Here is a 10,860-nt window from a genome sequence, read left to right on the forward strand (position 1 = left end):
TCTTCGTTGTAGAATAACAGTTATGCACCTACCATAAAATCAAGCAGCTCCTTTAGATGCCTGATCAAGTACAGTACAGCAAGCTTCCAAGTAAGAGAGAAAGATATATGCCAGAAAAGGTGGAGAGGTCGGATAAGGAAAAGTTCCTTCACCTGTTATTCCACAAAGGGGCAGGGGAGGAACATAGAGGTAGAGAGTAAATATCGGTGACGACACCATATTACGGTAAGACACATGCAATGTGCAAGATACTTGCTTTATTTGCTTTGTTTTATGCGGTTTATGATCCCAAAGCGACTCAAGCTATGAGAGATGCTGTAGTAGAGAGCTCTCGATAATTTCGACCCCCTCGGGTTCTTTGCCGTGAACTGTCATCGCACAGTACACGGGCCTCTACCGCTGCGGCCGGGATTGAACCTGCGTCTTTCGGGTCAGCAGCCAACCACCATAACCACTGAGCCACCGCGGCAGCTTTATTTGTATGATGCAAGAAACTTAATTTAATGTTCATGTATGCACACTCATTGCCTAGTACATGTCACACAAAGCCCGAACATGTGTTTTGGGGCCAAGCATTCCGGTTGGTCTTGCACGCAGTATTTAAAGAGACAACTAAGCGGCACCATGAGCCGAAGAGCTGAAGGAGAACAAAAACATGACAGTAAACTTGGGAGCACTACAGACAAGGAGGAAATTAATTTATTTCCATACTCTGAAGGCCCGGAAGTATACAAAGAAGAGTGGGGGAACACATAAAATTGGTAACTGCTTTTTTGAATTTAATACAGCCAAATATTGCAGCAATAGAGGCAGGAACATGGCAGGAAAAACAAAAGCGTAAGATTAGACAGAAAATAGGCAAGACATTCAATGTTGATGTCGCCCTCAGGACAACATATGGGAGGCACCAATACAGACAGTGGTAGTGTTCTGGTTAGGGTACTATTAAGATAAAAGTCTCCAGGATGCACAAAAAGCAATCTAGCCAGCGACGGTAGCCACTGGCTTTCGGTAGGTTTTTTAATGTGTGCACCACATAGGATGTATTCATGATAATTAATAAACCACAGGAGATTGTTCAACACGAAATAAATTATCCTCACAGCACTATACCATACACAGCTAAAAGGAGAAGTCAGCAGTAGGAATTGCAACGATACGGTGCATGTAGACCCCTACGTGAAGACTTCACGCCACAGGGTTCACTTTTTAGCTGTGTAGTGGAGTATTCAAGGCACCCATCATGCTATAAACTTCTGCAAGGTGAGGAAAACCCTTGTTTTATAGCCTTTCAAGGCCCTTTAAGCTTCAAGAATACTGAGTTTTTCACTTCGGGGATCAAAAGCAGACCATGTGGCCTGAAGACTTGACTACAACCCTGCAATTCATTACAATTGAAGACAGCTGGCGCACCATTAAAAACCAAAACAGAAATGCCAAATACAAAGCAGAACAAGCATTCCAATTATTGATCTAGGCATTGTTTACAAACATACATACTGGAGCAGTTGCTATGCTGTTGTATTCTGCCAGAAAAATTGTGCTGCAACCATAAAAAGCACCCTATTTAGAGGATGATGGATGCTAAATGGGATTGAAATGAATAAATCAGTGACAACTAAAGCAAACCACGAGAAAAATTATTTCGCAATGTACGCAGTTGTGTAAAAAGTGCCCTAAAGGGTTGAATGCAATTTTCTCATGCATTTAGTCATTTGCATCTTTTTTTTGCCGAACATCAGCACAGCCACGCATGCATAGATAATTTTACACAGAGGTGGGATTAGACATTGGTGGCACTGACACAGTTAATCGCAAGGGAAGGCCTGAGTACTGGGTAAAGTAGACAATAAACTGGTGATCAGGATAGATGTAAGTGAAACTGGTGTATTTTATTGACTAAACAAATCAACTGTAATACAAAGGCAGAGAAAACTGCAATATGTTAGTGGAAATTGAGTGCACTGGAAGATATATTGCACAAAATTTGAGCCCCCTGAAATATTAGCTTGTTTTAAAAAAATAATTGCTTTGCTTCCAATTTTCTTTTGAAGCTCAAGCAAAATTTCGGAGCACGTCAGCTGTAGAACAAGCTTCCTTTCTGCAAAGTATCGCAACAAACACATTTGTTTTTGATACAAAAGAAAATTTCATGACTGCTGCAGGACATGTGATGGCAATGACAGTAATGAGCCGATTGCTGCTGCCACACAGCAAAAGTGGTAAAATCCCGCACACATCAGGGTCACAGAGGCAGATTTCTCCGGTAACAAGACAAGTTGCAATGTGTGAAAGAAGTGTGATGCGGTATATGTGCACATTGATAATGCCCATTTCACGAAGTGCCAAATCCAATAGATTCCTGTGTTGAATCAAAAAATAGCAATGCATCCATTGATGCCCCAGTTTTACCAAAGAAACAGGTTGAACAGATTGTCTGGAATTTTTGTCAAATTCGCCTAACAGCATTAGCAGCAGCCAAGAAACAAAGTGCCAGCAACAAGGTTGGTAAAAGCGGGGCGTTACACAGCGAAACTAATCGAACTAGCAGACAGCTGCCTTGTCTTTCATTCATACAAGCTTGGCAGATGGCAAACATGAAAGAGTTGCCTTACTTTTTGCTCAGAGGAAAACTAGTGGATTGCTGTATCACTACACATAGCATTTAAAAGCAACAGTAGAAAACAGGCACAGAGGCAAAGAAATGTCAGGAGACAAAGCTTGCATTGCTCTGTGAGCACACACAGATGACACATTAGGGGCCTCCTATCGGACGAACAGTTGCCTACAAAATCAGACTGCGCCCTGAGCAAGATGTGATAAATGACTGCATACACATCCCTATGTTTCGTGCATGTCAAGAAATTTCAGTGAAGCAGTAATCACGTCATGGAGCACAAACTTTAAACAGAAATCAAAGAGAAGTACTGGTTCAAAGCTCTGCTGGCAGGAGAAAAACATTTTGGTGACTTCCTCTGTTTCACTGCACTAAAGCACCAACATGCACATTCTGCATAAAGAGAGCACACAGCATTGCAGTACATTAAGAATTAGCAACTGTTCAGTAGCGTTAAAGCATGTGTATAAGCACACATCCGGCCAATTTGCAGATGGTAGGATTAAAGTTTCTTCTACGCTTCCTGTCACGTGAAGAACTGCAGTATTAGAGAAAAGCCTAGTCTACACATCAAACACACCTGTCATTACACACACTAGTGACAAACTGAAAGGAAAATTTGGTCCTGTTTAAAGAGCAGCACAAAAATCACAGACTTGAACAGCTTTCTTGCTGTGTGCAATGAAACTTGAAGCACAAAAAATGTTTACATAGACTGATCATAGCATGACTAGAGGTGAAAACTATGCCAGTGAGTCCTGCAGCTAAGTGCGGATGAATGCAATGTGTCGCACAGTGCAAGTTGTGATTGCCTTTGAAAAGAATCCTGTTCCATATGTACAGCACTTGACACCTGTGAAGACATCCAATGCAACCCTTCCAAAGAATGATTCTTTGCTTGAGAAGCACTCTAGCTGAGAGGTGAACGATGTTGAACCTTGCAGCAGCATTCCTCAGCACATGACTTCCTAGGATAGCAGTGATGCATCGAAGAGGCACAATATACACATGTCACCTGGAAGGCAATCAACACTGTCTTTAGTGCGTGAGCTTGAGTGCAATGCAAGTTTCATACACACAAGAGAAAAGACTTTCAAATACGAGACATCACAGGGCTGTAATTATCAAACTAAAGTTTCATGTATGACTGTAACTACTACTCACATAAACTGCTTTTGTAACAGTTATATTTTATTGGTCATCTCTATCAAAATGATGGAGGAAGTAAAACAAAACTGTGAAAACAGCTTGACTACAGCCAGACTGATGGGTATAAATAATTATTACATATTTATTTTTATTGTGTTGCAGTGAAGGCAACTGCTACACGGCACATTGTAGGGGAAGTCCAAGGTTAACTTTACCTCAGAATATTGAACTGCATTAAAATCTCACTACACGAATGCTTTTGCAACTGCATTTATCAAAATGCAGATGCCAAGCCATTGCATTTGTGTGCAATGAAAGAAAACCATAGACATGCAGACGCCCTACGAGTCACCCACATCCGCATATTGTAGTAATCTGAAAGCTCGTTGTGCGTTTTACTTTACAGAGAAGACTATTTTGAAATGCTGTTTTTATTTGCGCAAGGGTTCCTCGCTTAATAGGCTACAAATAAATATGCCACGAGATTCACAGCTGTTTGCATGTGACCAAAAAAGGGTAGGAACATAAGGGACTTGTTATTACACACCCGAAGAAAGCCACCAGCCATCAATATGAACTTTGCATGCAGCCATCTGAAGAAAGTCAAAAGCAATTTTTCGTTGCTGTTTCCCTTACCTCATCGATACTCGAGACGATGTACCTGGCACATGTACGCTGCCTTGCTGACACCGCTGTCTTCAGAAACTGCCCTTATGCACACAGACACTGATGAACACAGATGATGCACTGATGAGCACAGTCCCGCCGACAAGCCGAACACATTCTGGAAGCATGTTGCTCAGCCGGCAGACAACCCTTTGTGCCACCCTCTCATCACTCACGCAGTTGAATATCAGGTCAGTGACAGCGTGTAAATAGAGGCAAACACTGAACTAATTGGTGTCCAGACGTTCACAGCTACCGATCGCGCCTTGAAACACAGGATCAGAGTAACGGCCGGAGCACCTACAATACCATGTTTAAGGCAGACCAGTGTGCTCACGAGCTGCCCCTTGCCGCAAATCTTCTTGCACAGCCACCACACCATATATCGCTGGCCAGGCAGTCACACTCACGAACCGGGCAGTCCTTCGAAAACACTGAGGCGCACTCACGAATGCTTCGCTTCTCGCAGCCCGTGACAACAAACGGCAGCTACGGACTCAGCACCTACAATACCATGTTTAAGGCAGACCAGTGTGCTCACGAGCTGCCCCTTGCCGCAAATCGTCTTGCACAGCCACCACACCATATATCGCTGGCCAGGCAGTCACACTCACGAACCGGGCAGTCCTTCGAAAACACTGAGGCGCGCTCACGAATGCTTCGCTTCTCGCAGCCCGTGACAACAAACGGCAGCTACGGACTCAGCACCTACAATACCATGTTTAAGGCAGACCAGTGTGCTCACGAGCTGCCCCTTTCCGCAAATCTTCTTGCACAGCCACCACACCATATATCGCTGGCCAGGCAGTCACACTCACGAACCGGGCAGTCCTTCGAAAACACTGAGCCGCACTCACGAATGCTTCGCTTCTCGCAGCCCGTGACAACAAACGGCAGCTACGGACTCAGCACCTACAATACCATGTTTAAGGCAGACCAGTGCGCTCACGAGCTGCCCCTTTCCGCAAATCTTCTTGCACAGCCACCACACCATATATCGCTGGCCAGGCAGTCACACTCACGAACCGGGCAGTCCTTCGAAAACACTGAGGCGCACTCACGAATGCTTCGCTTCTCGCAGCCTGTGAAACAAACGGCTGCTACGGACGCCGCCATATCCGTGCTGTAGCAACCGCGACCGCGCGGACCGATAATTTCTTATCATGAGAGAAGCGTTTGAAACGGGAGCGCAGCTAGAGTCCTCACGCGGGTGTAAAATTACGCTCTGATAATTAAGGCTCTAAAAGGCTGCTTAATTAAGAGGTACCATTATAACACCGTTTCAATGCTTCTACATTCAAAACAACTATGTTTCGGAACAGTTTATTACTTCAAATAAGCGCCTACCAAACTACGGTGAGCTAACAGGCGTATAAATCAGTGTGGTCATTATTCGACTATGTCCACCATAATTCGACCATCTTGCGGCCGTCTCAAATTATGGCGGCTAAATGGGGCATTTTTCATCAATGGCAGCATTTCCTTTGCGTCACTAAACGTCATTTTGACCTCACTGAATTATGCTGCGTATCACGTGAATCACGTGACATTCCTCCAGCCAATCACATTCTAGGAAGCAACCCTCACAGTACGAACTTTTTTTTCTCAAAATTGCTAAAACGAGCCAAGTGTTTTCTTCCATGCCAGCTGTAGCTTCGTTTTTCCTCCACAGATATTTAAATTTACCAACCCGGCACAAAATATAACTGTGCTAAAAATCAGTCTTCAAGGACACGTCATTTTGACGTCACGGCAGAAAGCTACTTCGAAGCCTGATAGTTTCGCGCCACAAATTTAAAACTCGTGACTTGCACGTGATCGCCCAATAAGCCAATCAGAGAGACAATATGGCGGCGAACGGCGGCCATGCGTGTCGAGAATAGGGCCCCTGGTTCGCTCTGTACAGGTTGCCACACTGCTCATTAAATTTGGTCTGGTGCATATGAATAGACACAGCTACATTCAAAAGTATTTTCTGTGGAATAAGCCGTAGTCATAGTAATGTGCAGAATTCATGCACTTTCAGTATACTGATGCGAGGTGCCACGCCACTCCAGTGTGGCATCAAAATCGATCTGTAAATCTTGCTCTCAGGCCCCGTCAATCTTGTAGGCTGTTGCAGAAACAAATAGAGGCTAGTTTCTCTGCGGTTCGAGCTGTGGTGACGAGGTCGTAAAAAGCTGTTTCTTTTTGTGGAAATCGTTTGATGCTTGTCCTGTGGCATTGCTGCTATCGAAAGGGATGCCAGAGTGTGCCTTCATTGGAAAGGCAGTAAAAGGCAGTGCTTCTCAGTGATGAGCAAACCAACCTTTCAGCCCTCTTGTTCAAGGGTTCCTTCTTGAAAGCCTGAAGTATTCTTTTGCAGTACAATGAGCAGTGTATGGAGCCCCTGAAAGCATGCAGTGTGTTCCGTTTAGAAATTTTCCAGAATTTTTTCAAAGTAGAGTTGTTTGTTTCTTTTGTGAAAGCACATGTAATGTCAGCACATATGGCCACCACTCTTATGAACCATTAAAAGAAAGCAAGAACTTGTGAGCATAATTTTAACAGACTTCCAAATCTAGGACTCCGGATCGCCCAGGCACTTTTCATCTAGTGAGAAGGGAAACAGCTGCTGAAATTCCTGCACGGATTCCTAGTTGAAATGTGTCAGCATCTCTGGGTCCTACGGCCAGGGATTCCAGTGTGGTGAAACCCATGCACAAGAGTTAAGTGGGCCATGTCCCATCAAGAATGCTGCATCTGGGGCAGCATTCCACAGCTGGAGGTGTCACAAGGGAGAGTGGAAGAGGTCGTCTTGTTAATGCTCTCACTCTTGTTGTAGCTTAAAGGGACACTGAGAAGAGCTCTATCAATTTTTTTTGTTAGCAAAATCTGATAGCAAAATCTAACAGCACTAGGCCGTCAGCAATTTTTCTTAACTGCCTTGTACCTTATCTCCCGTCCCTAATAAACGATTTCCGTTAAGTAGTTTGAAGTTGCCTGGCACAGCCGGGAATGTTTCGCCGAGCGAGCGTGCGAAGAGCACAAGTGCTCTTTATACTGTGAACGGCCTTCTACGATCACCGACCATCGTGCCATCATAGTTTTTCATCGGCTGTGGCGATCACCTGACCAGCCTTAACAAGCTCCTTCAAAGGTTAACTAGCACTTGGAGTTCCTCTGCTGTTCGGCGCTTGTAAATCGAGGCACGTCAAAAACAAAGCCTCGGGGCACGCAAAGCGCATAGACGCAAAGCACCATATCAAATCGAAACTCTCCTGGCTGCCTGTGGCGCCGCCAAGCATCAGTTTTCTTTGCTTCCAACATTCAGGTTGCCTTTTGTCTGTCTTCCTTGTGTGATAAAAGTGCACTGTTGGTTTTAAAACAAAACTTACTTTAATATTGAACCGTGCAACCTTCCTTCGATAGCCTCAAAGATTCGCGACCTCCATGTAGGCAGGACAATTCCTCCAAGGTGGCGTCTCTTGTCCTATGACGTCAGCACGCTTGTACTTGCGAGATCGACCTGTGGCGGCGATACCTGTATTTTGGTTCTTGCTATTTTCTACCTTACAAGAGCTTTGTTTTCAGTAAGAGTGGCGTTCTTGTGATCAGGAGCTGGTATTTTATCGATACAAGCCAACTTCAATTTCTGCTCAGTGTCCCTTTAAGCTGCTGTTCATCGATTTTTTGTGTCATTAATGTTTCTCAACAATGCCACATCACGTCATACGCCTTTTCAGTGTCTGAACTGTGACAAGAGCATCTCCACCGCAGCCGTGGGCTCGTGCTTGAGTGCTCGCCTCGACTATGGGAGGTCGTGGGTACGATTCCCGCGGCCTCCGGTCCACCAGCCAATTAATCCAATGGGAACAGGCGGCTCCCGGCCTAGTGCTCGGCTCTGCAGGGGTGCACTGTGTAGGAAGGATAGCCTGCGCCTCAAAATTCCCGTCAAATGCGGACACAAAAATGTCACCACGTGGTTAAAACCCGCAGTCCAAATCTCTCGCCTTGTGCCAGTTACAAAACTTAACGTTCACTTCTCTAGCCTCAAGACAGATGTGCCATAGCTCTCTCCGCTCACAAACCTCCTTCGAGCAAAGTGCAGCGGTATTTTCTTGCTACCGTTGTGGCTGGCTCACACGCATCGGCAGGTGTGCATGACTGGTTTAAAAAAAAAAGATGGGACTTCTACCGCACCAGATGGATTTAGGGTTGTTTGACGCCGGAACTTATCTCTGATCCGTCAAGGCAACGGTTTGGTCGAAGACCCTTCTCCCAAGCATCTCACCCTAGATGAGCTGAGCACCATGGCGGCGAAATCTTAAAACCGGTGGGTACCCGGCGGCACTGGGAATCAAACACAGCACCTCCCGAATGTGAGGCGGATGCTCTACCACGAGGCCGCGCTTCAGTGCTATGATCTTTGCCAAAAGGCCGAGAAATGAACAGTCGAAAGATTGTTGTTCAGCGACTTACAAAGTCAAGCTGTCATGTTTTTTCCTGAACACAGTTATGGCTCAGACTAATTGTACCATTCTACATGATTTTTCCTCATTCATTGAGATGCTCAATAAGCTTTAGGATGCGATAAATTATGAAGAGGAATGACATGTGTCTTTTCATCACTGCATTTTGTGGAAACATGTTTGCGTTGTAATTTCAAATATCTGTTTTATAATTTGAACTAGTCGAAAATAAAGCATATCGCAGTACTGGCCGGCATTTCGAAAGGCCCTGATATGCACAGCATGTGTACGAGACCAGATGATGCAGCGGTTCCTGTGTCACTACTTTTGGAGCCCACATGACCAGGGTTGCTGCTCTTCCTTGGGAGTGACGTCATAATGCACCCCGACACTCAGAAACCGAAATCGCTCAGTATAAATAATGCGATAATATTTAATGTGCATATTTGAATTGCAGAGCACGTATCACATGCTGGGTGGGAGTATGCAATGTTTGAAACTAAGAACACTCCAACCAAAAATTTGATGTCTTCGCCCCTTTAAGGTTTTGGGTTTAACATATGGAGCTTGTGACCTCCTGTGTGCCAGCTTCAGAAGCCTTTCAGAAACTCTTTCATTGTTTGTCTTGACTATTTTTATTCATTCTTGGTCTCTGCATTGTACACACTTCTTTTTGTGTGTGGTTTCTCTGGCACATCTTGAACAATGTTCCTTTTATCCTTTTTTTTTAGGATCTTTCTAGTGTCCATACGCAAAGCCACTACAGGAGTGCGTGGGCTGCTGCTGTAGCCTGTTGGGAGATGTCTTTATCTTTTTTCCTTCATATGCATTCCATTACTTGGGTATTTGTTTGTGGGTTTCTCTTAGTGGTTTATTAGTTGCATTTTATTGTTCTGAGCTTGCATACTTTTTCTCTTTTCATGGCATCCAACCCTGTGTATGACTGATACTAGTGGAGGGACTGCAGCAGCCGACCTTGCATGGCGCGGCATTCTCTGGTCCAAGGCTCCTATTCCCCGTTCCAGGCTACTGGCTCAAGAATGTGCCCACAAGTCTGCACCTTGGCGTACAGGCAGTCGCATTAGGCCCACGTCGGCCAGGACTTCCTTGCCAAATAAAGTATTCTTACTGACACGCCTTGTTAGTAATTAATGAAGTGTATGAATAAATGAGTAACAACTTCGTTGGCCGTATGGAAAAACCGTTTTACAAAGCAATTTTATTTTTTTAAGATTATACCCAACCACCACATTGTTTCCTCTGAGTAACCTACTCATATTTGAGGTAAGTGCTTGCCGTGTGTCGCATCACAGTCTGAAGTGTTCCTGCAGAACCGCATAGTGCCTTCCTGTTTATGCCATTGCAGCAGAAAATGCTCCACAAAGCTAATGAAAACAAAGAAATTTCACTAACATACTGCTTTGAGACAACTTAAACGGCTGCTGAAGCCCACTGAAAATGTAAATCAGGGAATGAACAGGATGATTGTGGGCACTGCATGTGCCTACTTTTATTGCATAGGAGGGGCCAGTTTCAACTTTATTACAGGAGGGTAGTGACTTTTCTAATTGCATCATCACTGAGTGGGATGCTTGTACCCATACCACCACCTCATTCAGCACTTGAGCGATGACAGTGCTAGAGAAGCTCTTGCTGAACATTATAATCTAGGCCCTTTGAATTGAATGTTCATCGTAGGTATTTTACAAAGATAACAGCCCTAGCAGTGCTACTGGGATTGCAACTCGCTGCAAACGAGGCGGATTCTGTAGTGCTGGGCTCTTGCTGGCAGTTTGTGAAATTGGCATTACCCGAAACTGCACTGTAAAAGAGCATAAAGAAAACGATGTCTTCCGCAGTAATTCATGCCATGCAACATGACATGGAAACCATCACACGGCCAGTTAATTTATTGCCTTCAGGTTCAAGACGTCTGCCAGTTTCTATACGGTAGCTTCAGACTGTTGGACTGGAAAA

The 10,860-nt window shown here is 44.6% G+C and overlaps 1 long non-coding RNA gene across 1 annotated transcript; it reads right to left on the reverse strand.

The window, feature by feature from the left end:
• Positions 1-681: 681 nt before the first annotated feature.
• On the reverse strand, positions 682-4,920 carry LOC144112747 (uncharacterized). The gene is made up of 2 exons (XR_013310438.1): positions 4,403-4,920; positions 682-3,632 (listed from the first exon to the last, which is right to left on the reverse strand). It is a non-coding gene; the product is annotated as an uncharacterized LOC144112747 (long non-coding RNA).
• Positions 4,921-10,860: the final 5,940 nt, after the last annotated feature.

Source organism: Amblyomma americanum, chromosome 1 (genome assembly GCF_052857255.1).
Source record: "Amblyomma americanum isolate KBUSLIRL-KWMA chromosome 1, ASM5285725v1, whole genome shotgun sequence".
NCBI lineage: Eukaryota > Metazoa > Arthropoda > Arachnida > Ixodida > Ixodidae > Amblyomma > Amblyomma americanum.